Source organism: Macrobrachium nipponense, chromosome 9 (assembly GCF_015104395.2).
Source record: "Macrobrachium nipponense isolate FS-2020 chromosome 9, ASM1510439v2, whole genome shotgun sequence".
NCBI lineage: Eukaryota > Metazoa > Arthropoda > Malacostraca > Decapoda > Palaemonidae > Macrobrachium > Macrobrachium nipponense.
The window spans coordinates 85,832,765-85,841,522 of NC_061110.1; the positions used below are offsets into that span (position 1 = coordinate 85,832,765).

General features: G+C 33.4%; 1 long non-coding RNA gene across 1 annotated transcript; it reads right to left on the reverse strand.

The window, feature by feature from the left end:
* Positions 1 to 1,844: 1,844 nt before the first annotated feature.
* On the reverse strand, positions 1,845 to 5,367 carry LOC135218348 (uncharacterized). Its single transcript, XR_010315299.1, has 3 exons — positions 5,337 to 5,367; positions 3,370 to 3,504; positions 1,845 to 1,936 (listed from the first exon to the last, which is right to left on the reverse strand). It is a non-coding gene; the product is annotated as an uncharacterized LOC135218348 (long non-coding RNA).
* Positions 5,368 to 8,758: the final 3,391 nt, after the last annotated feature.

Here is an 8,758-nt window from a genome sequence, read left to right on the forward strand (position 1 = left end):
AGGAAATTGATAGTAAAGAGATTTCAAAGGTTCTTTGTGGCAATGGATTTTACACAGGAATGCAACTCAAAATAATTCACAAATCTTTCCAGTATCAACGTTAACTCTGCCGTGACTCACACTTCCCGGTTATCTCGGTATCCGTCGTAACTCAGGGTTCGACTGGAAGCAGCAGTTGGCTGATTCGTACTCTGCTTCAAAGTCTCCTGAGTGACTCTTGACAGTCATCTCGGTATGAATAGTAGTAGTTTCCTTTCCGGAGATGTCACTGGACATCTTCATTTCGAACTAACCAATGACGAGAAAGTGGCCGATGTTATTCATTGGCATGATACGCTATTTATTTTCTTGGTGTGGCTTAACAAAGAATTCTTTAAAAATGATCAAATTACGAGTTCCCTAACTTATTATGAATATGTGAACATAAACATAACCTGAGAGAATTCCGAGCATCTTGTATATAGAAAATATTTTAACTCTCGTACTTGGTACCTTAACCAATTGCTTCGTGTATGAATAGTCTCTGGCACAGAATTCATCACATGTCCTCATCAATGCAAGATACAAATCACATCCTAGCCAGTTGCCCAAAAAGGAGCTTTTCTTTCCTGTGGCACAAATCTTTAGACAATATAGTGAATGTGATAGATTGCTGAGGCCACAAGGGACTGTTAGGGTACTCTAAGATCCTAATAATTGATGATTATATGTCCCCGGGGGGAAAATAACAATAATTTTGATCGGTACAATATGATCGTAGGTAAGTTACACAGCATGCATGTATGTTGTGTATAATATATATAGAATGGGTAGAACTGCCAGCAAATTTCTCTAAATCTATAAACCATTTAATCTGGTATATGGACAAATCTCTCCGTATAGCACTGGCCAAAGGAATGTCTATGACATAATCACTAGGCAGTGGTTTTACGAATGGAGTTCATCTTGGAATTGAGAGCTATATACGCATTTCACACCACCTCAAAATTCAGGAAACACAATATGGAGTTGTATCATGAAACACTCAGTTTGAGTTTGTAATTTCTTCTCCTCAAGAATTCATTATCAAATTGACACATCTTTTTGCTGGAGTAGAAAATTCCTTCAATAGCTTTCAGGATGTTTTTCATAGTAAATAAATAAGAACTTCTCTGTGATTGGGAAAAGTATTAGCTAAACACTCCAGTAGTTGTTCACGTCATTATATTTCTAAAGACTAAAATTGTTTCTAAAAACATACTCTTAGGCTCACTTGCCTTGTCGCACTACTTGTTAAATGAAACAAAAAACTTGCATAGGATGCTTTTATTGCATGAGAACTGACAGTGCACAAAGGTAAAACCAAAATTTGGTACAAATCATCATATCTTGTCGTGCCCACAACGGATTCCATCGTTTGGTCGCTTCATTGGTGTTCAGGAGGTCTTGATCTGTGCAGGTGGTTAATATCGAAAGCCTTTTAATTCATCCTTATATCAATGTTGTTGTGTAATACTACAAGAAATAAATGTATAGTGACTTTCTACTTTGAAATTCATAGAAGAAAGTGAGGCAAATTCAAGCTAAATGATTTAGGTGCTTCAACATGCATAAAGCGGGACACCTTACAGGATAAGAATTTCGTAAGTTCTTCCGTCATAAAAATCATTGAGTTACAAGAGCGAGCGTCACAAAAGCCATAGAACAAAGACCCTTTCTGCCTAGCGTTCTTCTTCTTCCCGCGCTCTTAACTCTCAACTCGCTAAGGCTTGGGGGTACCCACATCTGGGCAAGGGCAGCACTCCCGCTGGGCAGTGCGAAAGCTTATGGAGACAGTGCAATGAAACTGAGGACTCCGAGCCTGTTTTAGAGCACTAGAGCACTTGCAGCATCGGTTTGGATCGATGGTAATTTTCGTTGAAGCTGGGTCGGCCACGGACGAGGGCACTTTGGCTACCTGTTGGCAAACTAAATTGTAAGTTTTCCTTTTGGTACAACACATGATTATTTAGAAATATGTTTTTACATAGCTTACAAGAACATGAGAGGATTATCGAATGTGGTAGCATTAAAAAAAACTATGAGCGTATTTTATAGCTATGGTGACAGAGAGTTCCAGTTTAAAACTTTAACCATTTAGAGTAGAATATAAATGCCTAGAAAGCTTAACGATCGGTGTAATATCTCGTATAACCGTAGTACGAAAGCGCTACTGTCAGCTAAAGGAGATGGGGTTTGAGTTTTAGGGGGCTACTGTCACTAAAGGAGATCGGGGTTTGAGTTTTAGGGGGCTGGGGAGGGGGGATAATTGCAAGGGGGAAAAAAACAAAAAGTCGAGTGAGGAGATTCATGGTCCGGACAGTCTCCCGTACTGAATGGACTCACGCGATTAACATAGCACCGAAGTCCAATGGAGCCGTTTCAAAGACAAATGCCATCTTCTACTACTACTACTACTTTTTACGCAAGGAGGAGCTTTCGTGAAAGCACACAGATTAAATACGGCTCCCAACAGATATCCCTGTATAGGCCTAATGCCCTCCATTCAAGGTTAGTTTCAAAAAGAACATGGCTAGGCAATTTTGTGTTTTGATTGCAACTGCAGGAGCTTTAGCAAAATGCAATTATCCAAATTACTCTATTCGTATTGAATTTCAATTTAGATTTTTACCATAGGCTACTCATTCTGTGCACACATCGTTAAACATCATACCAAGAATTCATTGGCTTTATTAGAAAACTTGAAAAAATAGAGCAGCTTTGCATAAAGGAAAAAATTAGATGAAATCTACTATAGCTAAATTGATAGATAGCATTCTGAAAATATCCAAGAGAAGTGACCGTGTCGCCATCACACTTAGCTGTTAATAAATACCGAATTTATTTATTAGTTTTCTTTTTTTGGCTGCTTAGATCAATAATTCTTCTTTTGTTCGGTCCGACTTACTTTTACCCAGATTTCTACAAACTTCCATCCTTCAAGTGACAGGCCTCTGTTTATTAGGCTGTTCGTCATGTCGACATTCTTATGAAAATGGATAAATAAATTACGGGGAAGTTGTCTTAGTAAATAAAAAAAAATAAAACTATAAATAAATATATAAATAGACATATGTTACTGTCACGCTTACGTTATTCCTACAAACGCTCATAAAATCGCTTCGTGGAAAATAAGGTTTCCGGCTCTTTATTTACGAAACTCTGACTGGATTATTAGAGCAGCAACGTGACTACAAACATTTTCCCGTGCAGGTAAACTAACCGAAGCAGTGATCTCTACACTTCCTTTATCTCATCAACATTATTATTATCTATAAAACGACCAGTACCTTACTCAAGTCCTTATTCCGAATCATGGTAAGACAATTGAGTCTATTTTTGAGAACTTACGTCTGCTGGTTCGGGAGATGGCAATGCCTCGACGTGGAAATAGCAGGCTACCGCCACCAACAGAAGAGACAAGAAGTAGATCTTCATTGTGGATAAGACTTCTTATTTCACTGATTTAGGCTGAAGCAAGAAAACCTAAAAAAAAGAAAAAAAATTAGACGTAGCAGTGTTTTATTTTCCTTGAGAAAAAAAAAAAAATTCTATTCCTGTACCAAATGTAGGCCTTATTAATTCAGGACACTCAATAGATAAAAGATAAATGGTTTTAAAAGCAGTATGGTGGAAAGGTTTTTGTAAATTTAATAAGTTTCATAAAAAAAAGTAACTAATGAAATCACATATGATGCCTTAATCATGCTTTGCTTAAACTTCTCTTGTAAAGACATGAATGAAAAAACAAAATCAGATAATAGGACTCAAATCTTCATCTACGATAATAACAACCATGACAATGAGGATAATGAAGATGATATTAGTCCGCCATCTTTCAGACGACTCTTAAGGTAATGGGAGTAAATAATAAACCAATCAGTAATGAGGTATCCTCCGTCGTCAAATAATGAAGGTATAAAACGGACAATCATTTATGTTATGAAAAATGCGACTAGGTTAAATAGAGAGATTAATTGCACCTTCTATATTACTGAAGTAAATCACACATGTTTCCAAAAGCTCATAATAAGAATAAGATTCAATGTAAATTCAAAAAATGTTTGTTAAATTTCTTATGCTCCGAAAAAAACTAGTCTAAACTGAACAGAAAGTCATCACATATACGGAACTGGTTATAATTCTTTTTGAATAACATACTAGACTTCAAAAAAGAAAATTGTAAGCCAAAAGTGTGGTATTACGTACAACTCCATATGTATGTTGTGTTATATATAATATATATATATATTATATATAATATATATATATAAATATAATATATATATATAATATACATATATTATAATATAATATATATTTATATATATATATTAATATACATATATAGTATATATATATATATATATATATATATATATATATATATATATCATAATATATATATATATATAAATATCAGAGGAAGACGGACGAAAACCACACATCACTAGGCTGTCTTTTTTATTATTTTTGCCGACGTTTCGTAATTGTTTACAGAATTACATCTTCTGGGCTGCACATAAGAAAAGATAAAAACATATTAAAAATTAAAAGTATAGTCTAAAAGTTCATTTAAAATACATCAGAGTAAAAATGAAATCGATAAAAATAATAACAACCAACCCCAACCTAGAAGGGTGAGAAAACAGCAATGGAACTAAATTGGAAGGAAAACCTCTTAGGTTGGTCGGTGTTTTTGTTTTTTATTTTTTTTCCCGATTTCATTTTACTCCTGATGTATTTTAAATGAACTTTTAGACTATACTTTTAACTTTTTTATGTTTTTATCTTTTCTTATGTGCAGCCCAGAAGATGTAATTCTGTAAACAATTACGAAACGTCGGCAAAATAATAAAAAAGACAGCCTAGTGATGTGTGGTTTTCGTCCGTCTTCCTCTGATTATGTCGCTTGGAGTAGTTCCCTGTGCCTTGTATCACTATATATATATTAATATATATATATATATATATATATATATATATATATATATATATATAATATATATGTATACGTATGGAGTTGTACGTCAGTATCACAGTGTTGGCTTACAATTTCACATAAAAGAAATAATAAACAAGAATAATGGAAAAACTATTTATTATGCTGTTAATTTTTCAGTATATAAAATCAAGAGAAGAAAGTATCTAGTATTCTAGCTGATGAATGAAGAAAAAAGAAAAAATTAGTAAGAATTAACAACAATAGAACACTAACGATTCACTTAGAAAAATATGGTGATAACGAAACACAATGATAATAGAAACGATACAGGTACAATGGTAAGAAAAGCATCGGAGTAAAACCAAGAACTTGCCTTCTCTGAGCTGTGAGCTTCTTGTCCTGTTGCTCTCTTGATGTTCTGGATCTTCTCTCCACTTTATATAGGGAAGTAGCTCCTCCCATCGCATGGATGGTTGGAGTACTGCTGTAACATCAATGTCCTTGCTACTCATTTGCTTTGCGCCCCCCCCCCCCCCCCCTCCCCCGCAAGTCTTCATGAGATTTTACATTCTTTAGTCATAATTATTAAGTCTCTCCTAACAACATAAGTATAGTGGAATGGAATACAAAATGAAGGCCAACGGACAAGTGCTAGAACCTATGTGGTCATTCAGCGCTGAAAGGGAACTTAATAGTGAAGAGATTTCAAAGATGTAACAAAAGAGACGAAGTAGTTACAATATGAGTTAATTGTTGGGAGAGGACTGGGAAGTAACTGGGATGAAAGTGAATACTTTTCACTGCCACAAACGATTTCTTTTACTTACAAAGAAGATGAAATAAAAGGCGGTAAAGACATTTCTAGAGGCGTAAATTTGTTCAGTAATTGTCGAGAAGAAGCGATGATGTGGGTCTCCATTTTTAGTCTCCCCAATTTCTAGGCGATGTAAGATGCATCTATTGGCTCTCACTTCAAAGATGAACTCTGTTCGTAAATCCACTGCGTAGTGGTTATTCCACGAACGGTCCTTTGACCAATGATTTTGGGAGTGTTTCTCTGTACACATCAGAGCAATACTTCGAGGAGAATTCAGCAGCCAGTCAACCCTATATATATATATATATATATATATATATATACATTTTATATAAATGTATATATATATATATATATATATATATATATATATATATATATATATATATATATATATATATATAAATTACATACGTTTATATATAAGATTTATGTACACACACACACAAACACACACACACACACACACACACACATAAATATATATATATATATATATATATATATATAATAATATAATATACTATATATATATTATATATGCACACATATATATGTATATATATATATATATATATATATATATATATTTATATATATATATACACATATATATATATATATATATATATATATATATATATATATATATATATATATATATATATATATATATATATATATATTATATATGGAGATATAATCCACAAATTAGGTAAAATCTTTATGTAGTAATATAAGATATATATTTCTTGTACAGTAAATTACAGCTTTCGACCTTCACCTGTTGTCTTGTTCACTAAAATGTGGTATATTGTCTACAGAACTGACATGTAGGAGCAAAAAAAAAAAAAAAACTTTTCTCGTGGTAGCATTTCAAACAATATAGATTCGGTAACAAACAAGTTAAATATCTATTATGTATGAACAGGTGGTTGAGCCCTTGTCCCTTCCAGAATATGCTTAAATGTATGCATGTATGTATGTTATATATGCATATATGTAGTATGCATATGTATGTATACATATATGGCACATATGTATACATACATACGTACTAATATGTTTTTGACGGAAATCTGCTTTCTCTCTCTCTCTCTCTCTCAGTACGACGGGATCAAAATGCAAACTATGAAATATTATTGAAAAGAATTATGTCAGTTTTCTAGTGAGTTTCACTTTTGTCATAGTGATATTGTACATGTTCAAAAGGTATATTTTATGTATTGAACCAAAGAGTTTTCTCTTTGTAGTAATGATCAGCATAAAGAATGTGATTGTTCCTTGTAGTAATAGTGAAATAACGATATATATATATATATATATATATATATATATATATATATATATATATATATATATATATATATATATATAAATGGCAACTTTTTTTTATTACATGTATCATAATTCATCCGTAACAATTTTGCATGTAATAGTCCTTTTGCTTTAAAACTTGTATACGTATGTTTAGATTATAGGGATGGAAACAGTAGTCACACATGAGATCTGAGTGCTCATATATGATATATTTCTCTGTTATTTTGGTATAAAACCTTATTAGGCTTTTGAATTTTTTTTTTTTTTTTTTTTTTTGTCTACTCTAGGCTACTGTGAGTTTATATACTGTACTGAGTATTTCGAAGTTCTATGTTGTTATGTAATCTTCTGAAATTAATCTATATACCTAGAGACCCAATTTTACTTTAAAATGGATTAAACTGCTTGGAAAAAATGTACACCATTTTTTTTTTTTTTTTTTTTTTGCAAAGTTTAATGCTTAACCATCACTAAAAAGTAAGGTGTAAATTTTTTATGCGGAAAAAATTCTTAGTGACATATGCTCCCACAACACTGAATCTTTTCCCAGCTTGTTCCAGGTGGACCTTCAGTCCATTAATCAACCTTGCCTTGCTCTTTCCATTTGTCAAGAATCTGTCATGTCTCATAGTGCTAGGCATCTCATCAGTGAAAAGTATTTATGTAGACTGGACCTTCTTTGCTCTTTGACTCTGCTCTACATTCTTTGATGTAACCATCAAAGACGACATAGCAGTTTCTCTGGAGGTGCATCTCCACATAAGACAAATAGACCTTATATACATCGTTGTATGTGCCATGTTGTGGCCACACCACACGCCGATAAATAACCAATATCTGCTACAAATATGTCTTCTGTAGAATGTTTGTGTACAATCATAAGAAACTTCTATTGCTGAATACATGGTAGATTTATCAGTCTTCCTCATATCAATTTCATAAAACAAAGAAAGGGGTATGAAGGTATGAAGTAAAATCCTCATTTAATTTTATCACACAGATAATCCTGTTGAACATTTACATTGTGCTGATTGGTATGATCTGCTCACGTATCTTCACAAATTACTGATAATCAATAGAGGAAGGACCTTACTTTTACGATACAACTTAGCCTCTCCAAATGTCTTATCTGTCGGTTTCTTCATAGTCTCTATGCCAATCTCTACGGCAGCATCACAGTTAATGGTATCATCACCTAACACTCCTGTGGCATTTGACATCAGTTCAATAGACTCTGGAATAGGGGAATGACTTCTCAGACATTCGGTCAGTTTCTTGATGTCTTGATTATCCTTTAACTGACGAAAGTTCCTCAGCTCAATATGTTGTTCTGATATAGTGAAACTATTTCCAAAGAATTTTTCAAACTCATAGAAGAGTTCAGCACAGCCAGGCATACCTAGGATCCATCGATTCTAAACACTATCTTTCATACCCAGATGATGAATAACGCCTCCAGCTGTTTTCATTGTTCGCATTAAAACCTGTTTTACGGCCATTCTCTCCAGACTCCTACCCACATTTTGTCACTGCATATGATTGTGAAGTTGCTTTTGGAATTAAATCTTTCAAACTCAGATGGGACATCTTTGTTTCCAACTGGGACATCTGCTGGAGAAACAGGCGTGAATATTTGGCGTATGATAAGCGTCCTGCTG